The sequence below is a fragment of the Dreissena polymorpha genome, chromosome 12 (assembly GCF_020536995.1).
Source record: "Dreissena polymorpha isolate Duluth1 chromosome 12, UMN_Dpol_1.0, whole genome shotgun sequence".
Taxonomy (NCBI): domain Eukaryota; kingdom Metazoa; phylum Mollusca; class Bivalvia; order Myida; family Dreissenidae; genus Dreissena; species Dreissena polymorpha.
Genome location: NC_068366.1, coordinates 53,579,127 through 53,602,625, shown reverse-complemented (window position 1 = coordinate 53,602,625; position 23,499 = coordinate 53,579,127). Strand labels below are relative to the sequence as shown.

Here is a 23,499-nt window from a genome sequence, read left to right as displayed (position 1 = left end):
CTGCTATCGCAAACGGACACGTCGGGTGCAGGTTTACACGCGTGGTTTTACCTACTTACACGTGCTCGATTTAATTCAAGTAAGTCTTAAATTATCGATAAAAAAAGTGTCTCTCATCATACGAAAACAGAGAAATGTGTCTATCGCACGTGAGAAATTTGCAGCGAAAAAGCGTAAGGTGTGACGGAATAGATACACTGACTGTACACGTATGTCAGTAATGGCATCTTTAAATTTTAACAAGTTTTTAAGTACGTTGTGGGAATTCACAGATCTACATTAAATTATTACTTAAAGAATGTTATCTTGAAAATGACGAGCTGAAACACACGTTTAATTTTTCATCTTTTTGAGGGGGCCGCCATCTTGTTTTCTAAAGTAGTTCCAAATCCAATATGACGGCCGCCTACGTACATCAGAGAGACGGTGTGGTGTAGCCCACTGTCCGATGCGTTCAGATTGAACGTTAACAGTAACACGTTCACTAGGCGGATGTATTCGTGATACATCAAATATCTCCGGAATTCTCCGTAATCTTGGTTTATGGTTACATTACACTAAATCATTTTGTAATCATCCGTGGTCCCTAAGTAGTGCCTATTTCTAAATAGATCATTTTCTCTTCTGTCTTAAAAGCAATTTAGCGATAGCACCCATTCTTTTTGCCGGTATTTCCCTAATCCTTTGTGAGTCTGTTACATTTCGTTTATTTTATTGGGTACTTCATTGAAAGATGAACGTTTTGGGAGCGTTTATTGCAGTACGGGGCTTTTGTCGAAATCTCACTACCGGAATCCTGTTTTCCGATATTGCCTGAAATTGCTCGAATTCTACTTTCTTATATATTGTAAGAAGGTATATTGTTAGTGCAATTATCTGAAGAGGACAGAGTGATCTTTATATCAGACTTACACAATAAGATCAATAGGAAAGGCAAGAACAATATTTTGTATTGGCATATGTATAATGGGACCTTATTTGACTCGGAATACGTGTAATCATACCTTATGTAATGAATCGTTTGCTGATCCAGAGTGGTCTATTAATAGTGCTCAATTTGTCGTTGTCGGCTCAGGTACTACTTGAAAGTACCCCGGGTTCTCTTAGGTTTACTACAATGTACCCCAAGAAAATAAAGGCAATGGTCGAAGTGTGGGGTACTGTTTAGAATAGTGTGCAGTAAACGTAAGAGTACGCGGGGTAGTTATAAATAGTACGTGGGCCGACAACGACCATGTGAGCCTTAGTTGCAGCTTGGTGTACATGTTAATTTAAATCATAGAAACTTGAAATAGACTAAGAAACGCCTTTAAAATGGCGCAGATACTTTCACGGACGAAACTTTCCCCTTTTATTGGATGTTTCGTTTGAAGGAAGTTTTTTTAGCAAAAATCCAGTTCAGGCGGAAAATGTCACACCTGCATTAAGCCCGGTTTTACCATAATAATAGAAACATAATAGAAATACTACTATTACATTATGATAAAATACTTCTTATAAATTTCACAGTTGTTTGCACTTTGGATCGCTGTAAATTAATATAGCCTAATTACAGGAAAACTGGGCTTATTGCATGTGCTCAAAGTAACGCCCCATATTATTCTATGCAGTTCGAACAGTTTTATCAAGGGCGACAATTGCCGCTTTAATGGAATGATTCGTTCAAAGGAACTTTGTTCTTAGCAAAAATCTAGTTTACGCAGAAATTGACGTACCTGAATAGCCAGTATGGACTGCACATACTGTTCAGGGGCGACACTTTATGCACATGTATTAAACCCGGTTTTACCAGAACGGGGCTCAGTGGGAACTCACGGGCCGCCTAACTTAGTTCAAGTCACGTTCATTAACATGCTCATTGTCGACACAACTTTTGGCGACACATAATAACCCCACCTAATGTTCAATATAAAGTAAGCGTTACCATATTTCTACATCGAAATTTTGTCAGCTTATGAGAAAATCCAATTGGTTTATAACCGCATGCTTTTGCCATCTTGAGTTTTGAGTACATGACCCAACTATATCTGGTACATGGCAGAGTTGTAGAAACATAAGCAATTAAAATATTCGCCTGCAAATCCACGTGATTTGCTATCGCATGCTTGTGCGATGAAAACATAAGGTTCAAGCTATCTGGCACAAATATATCGGTTTCTTGGCAGAGTAGTAGTTACGCGTTAAGTGTGTGTCTTCTTAAAACCCACGTGATCACATGCTTTTGTGACGTTAAACATTAGGTTAAGGTTATACGCACATGACCAAAATATATCGGGTATATGACAGAGTATGAGCTACGTAAGTCATTTTACGATCGTCTTAAACGAAATGCTAAAACTTACATCGGGAAATATTGCACAATACTGTTTGACGTAAAAATAAGAAGTCAACACAACGCGTGCACAAATGCACGCACACAGGTCTCGTGAAAGTACAAGACTGGTATCATTTCAAAGATGAACCGGTCCTCTTCCGATAACCGCATTTAAAATACATGGCATGTGACTTCCAAGAAAATTCAGACACCGGCAACACGGGTTTGATAGTGAAATCTGACCAAACACCATACCAGAATTAAAACGTCCGAAAAGTTGATATCATAAATAACCGAAAAGGGCGTTTCTATGGTTGATTCATTGATTTTATACTAGTAAGGGGGGCGGAACTCTTTAGAATCATCGTCGTCATCATCGTCGTCGATGTTGCCCCCACTCGTTGTGTTTGTCATAATGTTTTAGTAGTATTTCAATTATTATGGGAAAACCGGGCTTAATGCAGATGTGACAATTTCCGCCCGAACTGGATTTGTGCTAAGATAAACTTCCTTTAAACGAAAAATCCAATAAAAGCGGAAAGTTTCGTCCCTGAATTGTGTTAAGCCCCGTTTCCCATAGCGAGGCTGTTATAAGTATTGATAGATTTATCAAACAGACACAGGGTTGGACGATTAACATAGAAAATTCGAATATTGTTTAGATGTTCACATTATTTTACAATTACTGCATCATTATTATGTAATAAGGCAATAATATAACGAAGTACATGATTTTATTTCCGATAGTTAATAATATTTTACGATGACGTGATGTAAGTTGAAGGGTGCATCTCTTTAGATTTGCATGTATATATGAATAATTTAATAACCCAGAATCTGTCTTATAATTGTTTTGGAATTATCCACCTGTTCATTTGTGAAGTTGAATGATCTGGTATAGATTATTAACTACCATATACAAAATAAACAAACAAAAATGCGCAACATTGATTTTACGTCCTGCACTTTTCGAAGGGCGATAATTTTGTAGAAACGACAAAAACAAAATCCTCGTCAGTTTTCTCCGTTTTTAAATCGTTAGAATATAGTAAGACCAGTATAACAAAATCACAGGAAACTCATTCCCTTTACAAATTACAAAATATTACTCAAAAGGTAAAAGAAAAAGAAATCCCTTAAAGGGAATAACGATATTAAAAGCTTTGAAAAGTATTTTAATAGTGGCTTAAAGACTTGTCAACGCAGAATGCTGTCGTGAGGCTGTCCGGTTAGCAAAATAGCCGGTGCACGCGCTTTTCACGTAGGCGACCGGATCAATGCCCTCTTTCGGCGCCGGTGAGTAAATTTGTTGTATCCTGTAAACCTGTGCCCCCCTTACAAAAAAAACAATAACAAAAAAACATACATACCAAAAGACCATATACATATTGACAAATCTTAGAATAAAAACTATAAACAGTCGAAACATGACGGTCAGAAGTCGCGGGACCGACATTATAAGCTTAAAATTCAGCCTACGGCGTTGATGGACCTCACACACTTTGAAATACGCACACATGCCTTCGTAAGACGCAGTTAGAATTTGAACACTGAAGCAAAATAACACACACACATATGTGATTTTTGTTTCAAAATGTCTGAGGAAAATATGTTTTGAAAGGTTGTCCTTGTTATAGTATAAGCATAATTACTATGAAAGTCGTTATCAAATGAATGAACCGAAGTTCCCCTATATGCATGGTCACTTTTTTAAACATAACTGAAATGTTATAAATGTATGTTCGAACGCCACTGGACTAAAATGGCATAACATATGTTTTATTTGTTAAGTCTATTCATCATCAAGTAATTATAAGTAGACATTTGATCACGCTGGCCAGTCGGATACTTTGATAACGGTTTGATATCGGATGGCACATCGATAACAGAGAAAAACATACTTCACGCGCGAATCATAAGTTCCTCATGTTTTAAAATTTATATCCTTAATATTAGTTTTTGAAACACGGTGCATGATGAAATTGATGAATAGTATATAATGTTGTGTTGCAAAGTATGAATTTTAAAGAAGAATAGTAGATATTTGTCAAAATGAGTAAAGTCCATCAGAAAACAGGGAAACATGCTTAGGCGTTAAATAACAAACTCACTGACAACTCATTCCCTTCACAAAATACGATATAGTACTCAAAAAATAATACACTTGATAAAGAAACCTCTAAAAGGGGAATAACGATACCAAAGGCCTAACAACGTATTTAAGTGATTGCTCAAAGACTTTTCAACGCAGAATGCCGTCGTGAGGCTTTTCGGTAAGCTAAATAATCGGCGCTTTTCACGTAGGCGACCGGATGTAGTTCAAATCTTACAACACAAACTATATACAGTCGAAACACGATGTCAACGCTCGAAGTCGCGGGTCCGACTTTTTAAGCTGAAATGGCAGCTATTATTAATGCAGCCTCAGACGCTAATGGACCTCACACACTTTGAAATCGCACACATGCCGCAGTTAGAATTTGAACACTGAAACACACACATATCTTTATTTTGTTTTCAAAATATCGGAGTTAAATATGTTTTGATTGTTTTCCTTGTTATATGATAAGCATAATTACTATAAAAGTTTTTTATGAAAGAAATGAACCTAAACATTGTCACATTTTCAACAGATACTGGAATGTTATACATTATCTTCGTGTTCGAACGTCACTGGAAACGAATACCAAAAATGACATTTCATATGTTTATCTGCTTAGTCTATTTATCATCAAGTAATTGTAAGTAGACACTGTATAACGCTGGTGATGCAGCTACTTCGATAACGGATGGCACTTTGATAACGTAGAAAAACAAAAGCCGCAAACAACATCCAAGTTTCTCTTGTATTTAAATGTATATCCTTAACATCAATTTTTGAGACAACGTACATTGTGAGGTTGAGAAATGGTATATCCTATGGTATTGTGAAGGGGACATTTTATGAACGAATATTAGATATTTGCCAAAATGAGTATATTAAATCTGAAAACATATGATAATACATATTTCAACAGCATAAACATTCTTGGAAATATTGCTGTACAGTGCTTGCTATTCCAGCATGAAGAGTAATTATTGTGCTTGGAATAGTGACATTTTGATAGTACTCAATGAAATATGAACAAAGATGAGCAAGTTATAATAAGTGGTTGGAATGACATTGTGTACACTTTGATTCCCTATAAAGGGCTAGTCGGCAAACGGGGACTGCCAAGAAATGGGCACTCTGATATCCGAGTTGTATCTTCTACTTAAAATGAGTTTATTTATATTGTTACTATTCTTACCAAAGGTGTGTCTTTCCCAGAAAGTAGAGTAACAAATGTGCTTAAAATACTGAAATGGTGCTAGTATCAATGGCATATGAACGAAGATTGAGGATAGTTTAATTGGTGATATGCATGATGGTGTAGACACTTTGATTTCCGATAATGAAACCGTCGGATAACGGAAACTTTTAACAAATTCTGCACTATGATATGTTCTAGAAAGTCGAGAGTACCAGTGTAGTACAAAGGAAGCAGACATCGAGATGATTTCACGCTTAAATGTTCAGATTTTAATCCTCAAGATGTCGTGTCTTAATTTAATATGCCATAAAAACATGCTCATATTCCAAACGGATAAGAAAAATGAAGCAAATGTGCGGTTTCGTTTTTAATGTACGTCATAACAGAAATTGCTTATTGTTACCTGCTTACTATAACAGTGTTCAACAGCTTATTTCGCATTTTTTGGTTCACTTAAACTAGTGTGTTATATCTGTTAAAAGTGTCGGGTAATCGGTAACAGAAGTGCCATTGTCATTAAGATGATCGGCTAAAGAGTTTTGTAACATCAATAGACATATCAATGCTTTATTGCGAATTGACTACACTTTCTACATTTATTTCTAAGAGTTTTCATTTTGTTTAAATATGTACTTAATGTCCAGTTCATGCTGATGGAATTTTATCGGTTTTTTTGCATACAATAAACCGTTCTTCCGTGATTTGCATTCTTCGCAATACGGAGTGCAATACCATTAATCGGCCAAACATTGTTTCGTGTCTGATAAAAGTTGAGGGAGATATGGTAATTAACGTAAGCGTTTACTACTCTATCATTCGTGATGAAAGTTGTTAAAACACGTTTAACTTTGCAATGCATATGCAAATTGCGTCTTTTATATCAGAAATAGTTTGTAATGGAATAATTTTGCGATAGCGCATTTTGAAGCCGTGCGTAAATTATCAAGAAAGTGTGATACAAAATCTTATAACTACCGTGTTACGTACAATCTTAGGTTATAATGTTTAAAGTTTTATATGTCTCAATTTTGACCTTATTACAAAACATAAGGGCTAAATTTTTGTTTTCAACATATTGAGTGAAGTTTAAAAGATAAAGATGTGAACAAAACTGGTTTCACTTTGGCAATCTTGTTTCTACATTGTTAACAAACATGTCTATGACGGCCGTTCACAGCGTTCGTAACCAAGTTTTAACTCATGTCAATGTACAATCTCATACTGGAATGTCAGCAGAGCCTATAAACCAAAAGCGGACCACCAAGGTTCAGCTCGACCAATCTGAACGCATCGGACAGTGGGCTACACCACAACGTCTCTCTGATGTACGAAGGCGGCCGTCATATTGGATTTGGAACTACTTTTGAAACAAGATGGCGGCCCGACGGTTTCAAACCTGACGTAAAGAAGAAACATTAAAATGTGTTGTTTGTAGCTCGTCTGTTTCAAGATTACATTCTTTAAATAATATAAAGTGTAAATCTGTGAATTCCCACAACATAATTACACTTGTTTAAATGGAAAGTTTCCAGTATTGACATTGACTACTCCTTTAGTATTAATTATCAATGATGACTTCATGTAGTCAATATAAATTGCCGCAATAGTCTTTTGATGATTTCTGTTTTGGCAGACTCTTGGCTCAGATTTATTCTGAACGCGAATAATTTCAGCTATCCTATAAATATGAGGTCGATACATGTATACATCGGTAGATTACGTCTAATTATTTGGACTATGACATTAAGTTAATTTTAAATTTTCGCGTTTTTGGTAAATTGAGAAAATTTTAAAACAATGTTTCAGATTCGCATATTTTGGTTTTAGTTATGATATTTGCAAGGAAACAGTAATACTGAACATTAACCGTGCTCTAAAATAGCCATTATATGCATCTTTTGACGATTTAAAAGCCTGAAAATTATACAGCGTTGCAACGCGAAACGATTGAATACTTTGGAGAAATCTGTTGTTGTCCTTGTATTTTGTGAAGCTATAAAGAATGCTTATATATAGTATAAAATACATCCTTCATTCAATAAGCACGGATGTTTGAGTAGTCTAAATGGTAGACTTTAAATCCAGGACTCTAGGGGTCAGTGGTTCTAGCCCTGATGAGGGCTACTTTTTTTCCTTATTTTAATTCTATTCTTGATTTTTAACTGGCACCTTTAAATTGACTGTTTTCGTTTTAATTTGTGACACTACAAGGATTGCTTACATAAAGAATAAAATACATCACTCATTGTATAAGCATGGAAGGCCGAGTGGTCTTAGCGGTAGACTTTTACTCCAGGGGTCAATGGTTCTAGCCAAGTTGAGGGTTACTTTTTTATTTAATTTAATTTTATTCTTGTGTTTTATTGGAGCTTTTTATATTGAATGTTTACATTTATCAATATTGCATTTAATGACACAAATAATTTGGGAGAGTTCTTTTTTTATTGTTTGATTGTGTGATATTTCAAGGAATGCTTATACATGTATTAAGTATAAAATAAACCACTGACTATGGAAGCACTGATGGCCCATTGGTTTAAGCGCTTGACTTTAACTCCAAGGGTCAGTGGATTGAGCCCAGTTAAGGAAGACTTCCTTTCTTTTTTTCAGCATAGCTGTTTAACGTCACTTTTGACCTTAGTTTACCTTTAATCATGACAAGTCAAATTCATATAAAAATTCCCGCCAGTAGGTCCCAAATGATTACATTCGAATTGTACATTAGCTAATAATACAAAAATCACTGTAAACAATGGGTTCATATCATTTGAACAGAAATATGAATATATTTTTAAGAACATGTACATGTTAATTACAATAAATTAAAAACATGATTAAAAACATTCTCCAAACATTACACCGAAACGTTTTTCCTTAGTTTAAGAAGCATTATAGCATTAATCACATGTCTCTAAAATTAAAAGAAGCTATTGTTTACATGCCGTAACGCTCACACTAAACACTACAAAAACACACACACAAAGTGTAGCAAAGGTACACAAAGTCAAACACATGCTGCAAGGTCCAATAAACCCACTGTAAGTCTTGGATTGCCTTTGTTATACCTTGCCTGGAATTATATCAAAACTACTGTAGACCAAATAAAAACAGTTATTTATGTTAAAATCTTTGTTTCTCCTAAATATATTCCCACAATAGTCTTAAATTTATTAAATAAAGGAAACACTGGTTAACTTATTTGTGTTTTGATCTGACTTAACTTGTCTTTGTAGCCTTTGCTAGACTGTGTGTGTCTTTGCAGTGTTTAGTGAGACCCACTCTTATCTAAATTTGTAAACAGCATAGTTAAACATGTCAATGTATCAAGTCAAAAAATGTAATAATTTACACTAGTGTTAGTCTATTGCAAGATTTAGTTCACTGATATATTAATTAAATGTGTTATTACTATTAATCACTTCAAGTGGCATAATAATCAATCAGTTGTGTATTGCGCATCAGACCAAAGAAAGAATTGACGCTTGCTGAAGAACTTTTTATTTCAAGATGGTGAGCATAATTAATGGTAGATTTCACCAAGCGCTTATTATATATAGTTCTGCGGGTTTTTCAATGTACATAACCTCAATAGCTTTTCTGCCATTTTGTTTATCGGATGCAATTTAGTTCAAACACCCATATACCAAACGATTGACTGCCCACAATGTTTACCTAATTCTTGATTATGGACATTTTATGTGCAAATTATCGCGTTATATAATTGTGTTGTTACCAGTGCAGCAAGCGCCCCTTTTTTTCAACAACGATATGTTAAGTCATTGAAACTTTTAAAGTGTTTTCTGTTGAGTTCAGTAACAATGTTTATATGTGAATATCTGTAATATTATATAATATATTGTTAAGTGTTTTTTTTAGTAAGCTAAACTTTTCAGTACATTATACTTTCTTGAAGAAATTTGGATGAAATAATCCCAGAACTTTCCAAGCAAATGTTCTGTGTACATCTTTTTTTCTTTATCTGTTTCTTTTACATTTAAAATACTAGTTGGAAACTGTGTAGAGCTATGATGGTCCCAACTTTGTTTTTGTATATGATCTGATGAACATGACCATTCCAAAACTCTATTTTACTGTCTGTTCATGTCAATCTACTATCTAGTCAATTAATATTTCTGTGTTTTTTGTTTAAACTATTTGGGATTATTTTGATGCATGTTACATCAATTAAAAAGTGTTATTTCTTACCGTACAAGTAATCAAACGTTTTATCTTGTAAAATGTTGCAACTCGGCCCTGTTTGTATATAAAGTTCATTGAACATTATATAGATCTTAATAGTTAGTGCAGCCCAAAATGTCATATTTAGTTATTCTCATTATTTGCTACTTAATTGCTAGCATAAGAAACATACCATTGTAGTTATTTGAATATTTGTTTCGATTTAGTTGTTGCAGTTTCTTACCGCCTCACTGTCACATGTACCAACACATGTACTCACAGATGTAAATAAGCAAACACATTTTCAACAAGTTGTTGGGTTATGTGTCCAGATTTTTATGGGGATCAATAATCTATTGAAATAAAAAAGGCATTAAATTGTTTCTATAACAAAAAGGTGGTTTTAAATAATCTTTTTCTGATTTCAGGTTCAGTTGTGGAAAAACATGAGTTCCTGATCCAGAGTAGCTTTAAAGGCGAGCCCTTATGATACATGTCATTATCAATGTGACAGTTGCCTTCAATATATTATTTTTAAAAAGCTTAAAACGTTTATTTACACATTTTGTGTCAAGACTTAATTAATCAATTAATATAGTTGACAGAAATAATTGTAACCAATATTATTGCTGTTAATTGGAACATCCTTATAGTGTAAGCAAACACACCTTTCGATATGGAGAGGAAATCCAGGTTCAAATCCTGGTGGGGATCCCATATTAGCAGCAACTTAGATTATGTTCATATTGATTATACAAACAATACTTTTTGTTGTCAAAGTGTGTTGTATTTAATATGCAAATCAAATTTTCATTGTTTTTTGATAATTTTCTCTATCTCACACACACGCAGTAATTTTGTTTTGTTTTACTTCATGTTATGTATCATTCGTATTAGGGCACCATTATTAGGTTCACAAGATATCAGATGTCAAAAACGAAGGCCCATAATTATGTCCTGGCAATTTATCATAATTATAAAACTTTTACTTTGAAAAGAAAAGGGTTCTTCTTTGTTTCTACTACAGAATCAAATAAAATTGTTATTTTTCGTACTATATTACAAAATCAGGATATACGCCGAATATCTTTTAGGCTCCACTGGTCAAAGACAAGCGGGGCTTATGTTATGGTCCTGTGTTCGTCGCGCGTGCGTCTGTCCGCGCGTTAACTTTTCCTTTAAACATCTTCTCCTAAACTTCTGGTCCAATTCTGATGAAATTTCTCAGGAATGTTCCTGGGGTAAACCTCTTTCAAATTTGTTCAAATTATGCCCCTAGGGTCAAATTTGACCCTGCCCCAGGGGTCACAAAATTGAAAATTTGCTTATAAGGCCTATTTTGTGAAAACTTTCAAAATCTTATTGTCCATAACCATTGAGTCTAGGACTATCAAATTTTGTATGTAGAGACATCTAATAGTCTTCTACCAAATTTGTTCAAATTATGCCCCTGGGGTCAAATTTGACTCTGCCCCGGGGGTCACAAAATTGAACATATGCTTATATAAGGCCTATTTTGTGAAAACTTCAAAAATTCTTGTCCATAACCATTGGGCTTAGGGCTACCAAATTTGGTATGCAGTGGCATCTAAAATAAACCTCTACCAAATTTTTCAAATAATGCCTCTGGGGTCAACTTGGACCCTGCCCCGAGGGGTCACAAAATTGAATTAACGCTTATAAAGCACCTATTTTGTGATATCTTTAAAAATCTTCTTGTCGAAAACCATTCGGACTATGGCTACCAAATTTGGTATGCAGTAGCATCTTATAGTCCTCTACCAAGTTTGTTCAAATAATGCCCTTTGGGTCAAATTTGACCCTGACCACCGGGTCACAAAATTGAACATTATATACGCATATATCATGCTTATTTTGTGAAGACTTTTAAAATATTCTTGTCCTTAACTCTAGGACCTAGGGCTACCACATTTTGTATGTAGTGAGATAAAGTAGTCCTCTACAAAGTTTACTCAAATTATGCCCCTGGGGTTAAATGTGACCCAGCCCAGGGGGTCACAAAAGTGTACATGTGCTTAAATAGGGCCTATATTTAAGTATTTGCACATGCCGAGAATATTTGTTTCAGCCTTTTTTTCAGCAGTGGAGCGATACAGGGCCATCATGGCCCTCTTGTTTAATAATTAAGACTATAAATGGTTTAAAGTTTGTGTTTGACGTCCTTGCTTCTGGAAAGCAGAACTGTTTAGGCATAAATGACTACCCTTTTTTTGTTAGAATCAACATTGATGCATTATTACTTAAGCAAAGTTGAACTCTTTAAAAACTCGATGACTGGGGGACTGAATTTTTCATGTTTGTTGCTTACAATTTACTGAATATATAAATGTTTATGGCGAACAAATGCCATCTCTCTTTACAGGGAGATGGTGTTTTTTCATAAATATCCAGGTTATTTTGTATAAATAAGACCACATAACATATTTATATAGTATAAAATGAATTCTGAGCTATACATCTATGATGAAGCCATTATGTGTTTCGCTGTAAAAAAAAAATACAGAGAAAATAGACAACAGCTGCATGTCACAAGAGTTGTTAAAGGGCATTTTGACAGTATTGCCCCGGACTTTAGCCCATTTTGAAGGATAATCTTATAAAAAACTGATTCTTGGTTTAGTGTGCATAGGGGATGGAGGAGCTTTTATTGGTGCCTTTTAAAAAAGTTGTTTCATATTGTGGAAAAATGAGTTTTAAAATGTATACACGATGCCTTAAATAAGTCAAATTCCAACAATGTCTTTGGTTTTTCAATTAAAAACAAGAGATGTGTTTGTCAGAAACACAATCCCCCCTATTGTGCCGCTTTAAAGCCATATATTTGACCTTTAAGGATGACCTTGACCTTTCACCACTCAAAATGTGCAGCTACTTGAGATGCACATGCATGCCAAATATCAAGTTGCTATCTTCAATATTGCAAAAGTTAGGGCAATGTTAAAGTTTTCAGACGGAAGGACAGACAGACAGACTGACGGACAGTTCAAAAACTATATGCCACCCTACCGGGGGCATAAAAACACTGTATTCTTAATTTGTTTATAGGTGTTATTGGTGTCTCCACAGTATTGGAATAACCAATTTACACTTAAGGCTAAAACAGGGCTGATCCATTATATTCACCACGAGGTTCATTAAAATGCTTACTGGGTCAAACATGCAGCATGGGGATACGCGTCGGCCTCTGCCGCGCCACTTCTAGTTACAATTGTTGCCTGCACAGTTGACCATATTTAGTGTTTTGGTTGCCCAGCTAAAGAGTATCGGCCTGGCCAGAATAACAGCATCTAGAATTAAGTTGCCTAGGCTAAAATATAAAAAATATCTGCCAGAAGTACTGTATAGTTGCCATCATCAAATGCACAGAAAGAATTGTTTTTCAAATTCAATCAAGCTCTCCACTTATTCCATCCTGCGAAACCCTTTAGGTGTCTCAATACTGTTAATAGTAAACCCCACTGACAGCCATATGGCTTTTGTCTGTATACAGTTTGTGACTGCCTGGCTTGTCACTATGTTTTTTTTGGGGGGGGGGATCTTAGTGGATTTTACTATTTCTTATAATACACGGAAGAGTTTTCCCTGTATCACTGTACAGTGTTGTACGATTGTTTATGGTATAGAACCTAAACATATGGATTAAATCTCAAAGTTTGTCGCCCTGCAGAACATCCGCAATGTTGTACCGATAATTAATGTAATTTAAGAAATACTGGTTCTTTAAGTTTGAATAATGGTGTTGTTTACACTTTAAGAAACAACTAATTGGATTTCTAAACATTTAATTAACATTTGAATATTTTGTATGTAATGACAACTAATGTTTAACAATAACAGAAACAAATATTCTATTATATTACACCTCAGAGATAATGGTCCTTCTATATCTATATTATCAGTTAATTTAGTGCAAATTTAATGGTGTGTAACCCGAACTATATTTTCGGTGTAATATCTTCCGCCAAGAGGCGTTAGACATATCCTTCCACCAAATACACCCGAGAGACGATCGCCGTTATGGCGGAATTGTCCGAGGAGTCCCGATTGCAGCTCGACCATATTTAGGGTTAAGTCAAGTAAATATGGTGGACAGTGGAAGTGGAAAGTTTGATTATTGTCTCTACTGTGATTAAGCTATTTGGAAACATTTTAATGTATTGAATCTCGGGTTTTAATCAAACGTGAATCGCCTATAAAATATAGAATTTAATTTTATGCGACGATATGCTTATTAATTTATTGACGCAAAACAAGCTTTTATACATACATTCTTCCATTTTTATCAAGATTTTCATACTGCTATCAGTGCCTTTGATTGGATATAATAACCTGTTAACAATCTGACGGACGACGGGGTCATGAAAATAGCATTTCTTAGAATCAACATTTAAAGGATATATAGTTCCACCACAAATTCATCTAACGTCGTGTATAGTCGATCACAAAACGTTGTATGTATATATAATATTGTACATGTGCGTGTTATAAATTCAGGGTATACACGTTCTCTTATTTTTTATAAGGTTCCTATTCACATTGACAATGGTATATCATTGTTTACATAAACGTTTTTCTGTGTGGTCAAAGAGTATAATTTTAGTCATGTGTTTGCGCATTTTTCTGACAATTTAAACTAATTAGTTCCGTGTTCATAAAACTGCATCGTCTGCATTCCCCTCTTTCTCATTAAACTACGCCTGAACCTCATCATCAATTTATTCCTCCATCTACCCCCCCCCCCCCTCATCATGTTAATCAACATCATCATCAACAGAAGAATTATTATAATAGTTGTCTAACTCATTCTCCTTTTCATCGTTGTCGTCGTATTTATCATACTAATCATTATCACCACCATCATCATCGTAGTTATCATCACTTCCGCCATCATTTTGTATCGCTATAAAATAACCACAATAATAAGTATTACATTGGTTGAAATTACTTTCCAATTCTGTGTTGTTGCATCACACTTGTTCATGAAATTGATCACTTTAACTGCCTTTTCAATCGTGATACATCGGCTATCTTGGATTCCTCCGTAAGATAGGCCTCGTGGCTAACGGTCGCCATATTGCCTTGTATTACTACTTTACTACCCAAAAGGTTGTCAGTCTATTGTTATGAGGCTGTATACGATGCGCGTTAAACTAGCGCCAAACTTTTTACCGAAACTTTGATATTAAGAGCACTATTAACGTTCATTTGTGTTGCATTTTTACTATTATCCAAGTGATTTACTTTTCCATTATTATTTAATCACCCTATCATCCAATTTTTAAGATGAAATTACGGTGTTTACAAAACCAACCAAACCGAAAGTGAAACTAGATGCATTACGTTTCGCGATGTAAACATTAAATATTTGTTCAGTTTGAGGAAGCGAATCGATAATAGACGGTGGAATATGAATGCAATACAGACTATCATTGCCGATTGTAGTACTGGCTAAAAAATACCTTTTATGACAGGTCATGTATAGAACGTTAATCAAAATAGTGACCATAAATCACTACAAATGTCTGCGTTGTTCATTAATATAATTAATGCACGTTTCTGATCTAATTGCCTGTATCTAGTTGTAATTACCATGATATTGATAAAATTAAAACGTTTTTTTTCATAAATTAACATAACATGTTTTATTTTTATCATTTAGGTAATATATAATTGTATCATTATCATCATTTAATATTCTGAAAATAATCTAAATTATCATGATTACTTTAAAGTAGAATTTTTAAATTTTTCTCATTATTTTAAATGAATTTCCACATTTGCTTGATTCAAAATAAAATGTATTAATAAGGGTTTCAGTTTTTAATTTTTATCCAATTTTTAAATTAAATTTAAAGTACTAACTACATACATGTATGTGAAATGCTCTTGAGTTCGTTTCCTGGGCCTAGAACCAGTACTTGGGTGTCTCTTGGAAATTTCTTAAGAATGCTCCCACACTGGGGATCAAACCAGTGACCTCCAGATCATTAGGTGGACACCACATCCATTACACATCAGCGACCTTTAATTAGTAAATTACTTTAGTATTGCAGCATTATATAATATAATGTTGCTACATATTTTTGGAAAATGATTAATGTGCAGTACTAAATAAATCTAAATGCATACAATTTTAATTGTGTATATTGTGTGATAATTAGTTACAAATTCACTTTTTTACAGGTATACTGGATTATGAAAGACTGATAACCATAAAATTGACAACTCATCTCCCCAACGATACTTTGTGTGGCTCTTTCTCAGAACAAACCCATAGTCAGTGAGAAAACTACAGTGTAAAAAGACCACTTGATTATGACAATTATGGCTGACCAAGCAAATGTTATCATTTAAAATAAAGAAAACTTCCAGTTCAATATACATTTTATACCAATTATGACATTGACCAACACAGAAAATAATTATAAGGTTGATTTTCCCAAAATTGACTGTTACAATTGGATACTGTTTTAAGCTTCACTCTACTTTGTCTGAAAATAAAAGTCCTAAATGATATAATAGAAACATACATGTTTAATTTTTAGTTTTACAAGTATATATATATATATATATATATATATATATATATATATATATATATATATATATATATATATATATATATATATATATATATATATATATATATATATATATACATATATTATTATATCTTTTTATCGATGGTCAATCAATTTAAGTTTAACTAATATATATATATATATAAATATACATTATATACATGTGTATGCTTTGATTTTTTTCTATTGAAGCCAAATTAATATCCCATTAGATAGATAGATAATATCAGAGCAGTATTCCTAGTTTGTCTGCAAGTACTGCAGAAATCATGAATTATTATTTAACTGAGTCAGCCTTAATCTTTATATTATAATTGTTAAAACAGATTAAGATGTGCATAATACAATTGAGGATGCATCAAGATTAAAAAATGGTACATGTATAAATTAATAAAGAATCAATAACAATCAGAAACTGTGCATTTTTTTCAGTATTGTGTGAAAGGATTTGAAGTAATTATGTGTTTTTGAAATATGATTTATGTGAATTTGAATAAATATATAAAATTTAGTGATTTTCTCAGACAAAACTGTTAATTACATACCAAATAATTCAGAATGTATTATTGTAATATTCATTCGAATTTTTTAGTACAAAAAGCACTTTTCCCTGGCATTTATATTTATAGTACTTGCATATTTTATTATTCTGACAGCATTTACAAACTGTGTTCATGCAAGCATGAAGGGGCATAATTTGAGCAATCTTTGTAGAGGACTACTATATCTCACTTCATACAAAATGTGGTAGCCCTAGGTCCTAGAGTTAAGGACAAGAATATTTTTAAGATTTCACAAAATAGGCGCTTTATAAGCGTTTATTCAGTTTTGTGACCTCCTGGGGCAGGGTCAAAGTTGACCCCAGAGGCATTATTTGAACAAATTTGGTAGAGGTTTATTAGATGTCACTACATACCAAATTTGGTAGCCCTAGGCCCAATGGTTATGGACAACGAGATTTTTAAAGTTTTCACAAAATAGGCCCCATATAAGTGTATGTTCAGTTTTGTGACCCCTGGCAGGGTCAAATTTGACCCAAGGGGAATAATTTGAACAAACTTGGTAGAGAACTATTACATGTCACTACATACCAAATTTGGTAGCCCTATGCCTTATGGTTAAGGACAAGATCTTATAAAATTTTCACAAAATAGGCACTATATAAGCATATAATTGATTTTGTGGCCCCCGGGGCAGGGTCAAATTTGACCCCTGGGGCATAATTTGAACAAACTAAGTAGAGGACTATACAATGTCACTACATACCAAATTGTGTAGCCTTAGGCCTAATGATTATGGACAAGAATTTTTTTAAAGTTTTCACAAAATAGGCATTATATAAGCATATGTTCAATTTTGTGACCCCCGGGGCAGGGTCAAATTTGACCCTAGGGATTAAATTTGAACAAATTTGGTAGAGGACTATTAGATGTCACTATATACTAAATTTGATAGTCCTAGGCCGGTTGGTTATGGACAAGAAGATTTTTGAAGTTTTCACAAAATAGGCCTTATATAAGCATATGTTCAATTTTGTGACCCTCGGGGCAGGGTCAAACTTGATCCCAGGGGCATAATTTGAAAAAACTTGGTAGAGGACTATAAGATGCCACTACATACCAAATTTGGTAGCCCTAGGCCCAATGGTTATGGACGAGAAGATTTGTAAAGTTTTCACAAAATATACCCTATATAAGCATATGTTCAATTTTGTGACCCCTGGGGCAGGGTCAAATTTGACCCCAGGGGCATAATTTGAACAAATTTGGTAGAGGACTATTAGATGTCTCTACATACCAAATTTGATAGCCCTAGGCCCAATGGGTATGGACGGGAGATTTTGAAAGTTTTCACAAAATAGGCCTTATATAAGCAAATTTTCAATTTTGTGACCCCCGGGGCAGAGTCAAATTTGACCCCAGGGGCATAATTTGAACAAATTTGAAAGAGGTTCACCCAAGGAACATTCCCAAGAAATTTCATCAGAATTGGACCAGTAGTTTAGGAGAAGATGTTTAAAGGAAAAGTTAATGCACGGACGCACGATGGACACAGGACCTTTGGCCAGTGGAGCTAAAAATCAAATTAAACATTTAGTTTTGATGTAAAATCAGTTTTTATATGCAAGTGTCTATTTCACTTATAAATTAAAACAGCATATTATACATTATTGAAAAGATTATTCCAAGCTTGATGTCATATTTCAACTTTGCATAGTGTAGTTAATTGAACATTGTATTGAACTGTATGGGCAGCTATATTTTTTAATTTATGTATGTTGTATTATACAAAATGCATTATTTCTACCACAAGTAGACCATATAAGGCCTACTGCTACTAAATAGGCACTGGTATGAATTTGACACTGTTTTTGATGCTCATACAAAACTTTAATTATTACTTCACTTTAGTATATTAAATATTTTCAAGTTTTTGTTCAACATTTTTTGCAAGAGTGTCTTAATACATTTGAAAATATACTTAAAACAAACTAAAAATGCATTTTAACATACCTTTTTTCTGGTAAAGTGTATTTGGGATGATAAAAGATACACTTGAAGTGTATTAATGCTGGAAAAATGCAGAAAAAATACATTTGTTTCTGTTAGAAGTGTGTCTGGTCTGCATTTTTAAGTGTATTAAATGCACATCAAATGCAGATAAATACAATGCCAATACTGTTACATGTATTGTTATGGACATAAAATCCACTTGTTCTTGTAATTAAATGCTTAAGTGAATTGAAATAACCTTTTATAACGTTTTAACAATTAATAATACCTTTTTATATAAATTTTCTTAACTAGTAAGAGATATAATTTGTGCTCATAATGCTTTATCATTACACTATATAATATCATTTGTTGTATGAAAATTACCCGTAAAATTCATGTGAAAGCTCAAGAGATCAATAGCAGCGTGCTATACCCTGCTCCTTTTTACATGACTTGATGGTATTTAGTCCCCAATTCTACATGGCCAAGGGCAAATTAATGTGCAGATTTGACAAATAAGTCATAACTGGGATCCAATAGGCAGACTTTCATATTACTTGTATTTAATTTAAATCATGATCTGAATTGCTCTTTGGCAAATCTTCGTTGGTCACAGTATTAAACTGAATTTTGTTCACGTTGTAGTGATTATATTTTCAATATTTATCAGACAACATCTTTCTTCAAAAGTTTAACATGATTGCTTGGTTAATTTAGAAACAAGATCAATGCATCATAACATAAAATGAAAAAATGTGTAATAGTAAAAATGGCAGCAAAAAAGCACTAGATTATCTGCCTTAAATCTGAGACGTTATGTTGATGTATTGGAATTTCTCATAAATAATGTGTTCCATAGTTGTATAATTGTATAGTCGCATGCATGAGTGTTGTCAATGTCACAATACCAATTAAAGCCTATAATTTACTAAAACAATTTGAAGTTTGATGTGTGTTTTTTTCAAGATCTGTTTTATATACTTATATATATATATATATATATATATATATATATATATATATATATATATATATATATATATATATATATATTGTTGAAAAGTTAACATGCAATAAGTTACTGTAATTAAGTGACAAATAGTTTTACTGATTTGGTTGGATGCATATATGCAGATATATCATGGTTTGTGCAGAGGACAGAAGCAACAACAAGAGCTGTCTCCGTAGGATGACATACGCCCCCGATAAACGCTTTGATAGAAGTTATGAGCAATTTTCAAAACCTAAACGCCGACCCTAAGTTCAAGGTCAAAGGGGTCAAAATTTGTGTGTGTATGGAAAGGCCTTGTCCATATACACATGCATACCAAATATGAATGTTACATCTGAAGCGACATAGAAGTTATGGGCATTTTTTTCGAAACCTAAATGCAAAGTGTGACAGATAGACAGACGGACAGTGCGATCACTATATGCCCTCCTTTGGGAGCATAAAAATGTGTTTCACATTGTTTTGGTAAATTAGTAATGTAGTGAAAAAAACAGAATCATCAATTATAAAGTTATTGATTATAAAGTGTTGCTGGCATATTTGATGCATTCATCTAGCTATAAGAAGGTCCCTGTTTTATCCCCACTGGCACTGAGCGAGGGTTCTCAAAATCCTTAAACAATATGAATAAGTACATATAGGGTCGAGAAAGCCTTGTTGATATGGGGGCTAAACACCTGAAATCAAAGCGACCCAGGTTAAAGGCCGAGGCCAAATAAATAAACCAGAGGCCGCATGAGCCTGCTATACTCTGAACAAGTATTGTTTCTTCTCAGAAAACTGGCTTAAGTGTCTTACTAAGCTTTAGACTTTGAGTTTCAGTGCAATCTATCTAAAATAAATTGGTTAAATTAAATATTTTGTAAAAAATAAACATTCTGCACAAATTCAATTATTTACTTTACCTGTGTGCATGAATCATTTCAGTCTTGATGGTTAGTGAACTATGTCAAAAGCACCATAGCTATGAAACACTTGTATTTTGAATATTGCAATGTTCCACAGAAATGATGCTGATGATAATTCTACACGATCATGACATGAAAAATGATGAATTATTAGATATATTTCTAAATTCCATTTCCACAAACAATTCGGTTATTCCACTACCAGTTCACATGCTTCGTACACAGTTGAAAATAACACTATTCCACTCAACAACCGTGACACATGTACTCAATTTTTCAACTTTTCGCAATTAAAATTGTTTTCTACTGTTATTGTTGTTGTTGTACTTTTGAAAGTAGTTCGAAAGATGGCGACTATTAACCCAGAGATTGATTTATGAAATAAATCGTCTGCTGATCCAGAGTGCTGCCTTTTATTTGTTGGTTGATTCTTACACCTTTGTCTTATTTTGAAAACAAATCCTTGTAAACAACGTTTGAGAATTTCTTCGAAAAGTTTCCAATCAATTGGAATCAATTAGTACATAAGTGATGAATTAGTGCGAAACGAGTTTATTGCGAAACGGGCGGTTATTTCTTTTTTACATTGCAATAAGACACTGCAACCCGTTTTGCAATAACATTGGATTTCTGGGTTAAATACGCTTAATCATGATAGTGTTAAGATCACTGTTATATACATTCTGTGTCTGTGTATCACATTTACTCATGACATTGGTCAATTTCAATGTCTGTTAATTGTTGGTCGAATCTTATACCTCTGTCTTAATATATACAAACTATCTAAATACGACACTTGACTATTTCTTTTTAGCGTTTCAAATCAATTTGAATTACTAAGTTCATGTGTAATGAGTGTATTGCAAAACGAGTTTAGTGCAAAACGGGTTGTTATAAAAATGCACATTGCAATAAAACACTGCAACGCGTTTTGCAATAAAATAATGCATTTCTGGGTATTCTTAACTTAATTCCCAAACTGGTGAACATAACTTCATATATACATTCAGCCTTGTTTTATCATATTGACCATAGAGACGACATTTGAAACTTCCTTTATACCGTTTCAAAGCAATATAAAACAATTAGTATATATGTGATGATTTTATTTCAAAACAGGTTGTTACACAAAATTCACATTGCAATAAGACATTTCAACACGTTTCTCAATACATATATCATGTTTGCGTTATCTTAACTTATGTACTAAATTGTTAAAAATCACTTTCGATACACATTCTGTGTTTTTTTTATCGTATTAATCTCGTATTGGATTTCGAAATTTACCACCTTTCATGCATTTTTATTTTAAATCTAAACTCTCAGTTTTTTTTTCTATTTTTTAAAACAGAATGAATGAATGATTAATTTATTCGGTATATATTATATTATAAAATATACTGGTATGCAAATGTATATGTTATATTATGTAATCAATTATCATGATATGATAATATGATTATACATTTTAATCCCTGATTTTAACATCAATTTTGTTGTTTCTTTAAATTGATATGTGATCAATATTATATTCTAAAACAAACCTTCTTTTTAAGGTATTTAGGAAGACGTGCCGGCCAAACTATTGCAAGTTTGATTTGTCAGCATAATGTTAGAACAACAAACTCTTCAACTATGCACGGTCATCAGCCCCCGCCAGGTCCTGGCCTGTCATTTGTGTCACAAGGAAGTACCACACCTGGTCATGTGTCAGGAATTGGAGAGATAACATCTTACTTAAAGTATGCAAACAACCCTGTCTTAGCATATTTTAATTGATAAAATAATATATTTATATTCAATAAGATTCTATGTGCTTCATAAAGTTTCTTGGTAATATAATTGATTTATCTTTCTTTTTACCAGAAACTTTTTATGTTATGAAAACCAGAGGATATCCGATAGCTGGTTTGTTTTCTGAACCGTTCAGATAACTTGCATGGTGCTTGGTCATGAAATTATTTCAATGCCATTCTCCTCCAATCTCTAGTTGTACAGTAATTGTCAGTTAGTGACTCAAGTATGATAACTTCATCATATAATAAGCTCATACTGGTGAATCAAGAAGCCAAGAAAAGTATTGGTAGGTTCATAAGTTAATACTGGTGAATCAAGTAGCCCAGAAAAGTATTGGTAGGTTCATAAGTTAATACTGGTGAATCAAGTAGCCCAGAAAAGAATTGGTAGGTTCATAAGTTAATACTGGTGAATCAAGTAGCCCAGAAAAGTATTGGTAGGTTCATAAGTTAATACTGGTGAATCAAGTAGCCCAGAAAAGTATTGGTAGGTTCATAAGTTAATACTGGTGAATCAAGTAGCCCAGAAAAGTATTGGTAGGTTCATAAGTTAATTCTGGTAAATCAAGTAGCCCAAAAAAGTATTGGTAGGTTCATAAGTTAATTCTGGTCAATCAAGTAGCCCAGAAAAGTATTGGTAGGTTCATAAGTTTATACTGGCGAATCAAGTAGCCCAGAAAAGTATTGGTAGGTTCATAAGTTAATACTGGTGAATCAAGTAGCCCAGAAAAGTATTGGTATGTTACCTGATTGGCATGATATGAATAAAATAATGTTTAAAATAGCAAACGAATTTCATACATAGTTTTTATGATAAGTTTTAGTGTACATTTCAAAATTACAAATATGCTTATATGTTATTTCAGAGTAAATTGAAGGCAGCCAACAATTGGATGGTGG

At 33.5% G+C, this 23,499-nt stretch overlaps 1 protein-coding gene and 1 long non-coding RNA gene across 6 annotated transcripts in view; one reads left to right on the top strand and one right to left on the bottom strand.

Annotated features, from left to right (window-relative positions):
• The window catches only part of LOC127852782 (uncharacterized), a 109,935-nt gene that overhangs the window by 36,328 nt on the left and 50,108 nt on the right, over window positions 1-23,499 (bottom strand). The window lies entirely within an intron of this gene.
• On the top strand, window positions 22,759-23,389 carry LOC127852804 (uncharacterized). The gene is made up of 3 exons (XR_008036269.1): window positions 22,759-22,940; window positions 22,991-23,140; window positions 23,291-23,389. It is a non-coding gene; the product is annotated as an uncharacterized LOC127852804 (long non-coding RNA).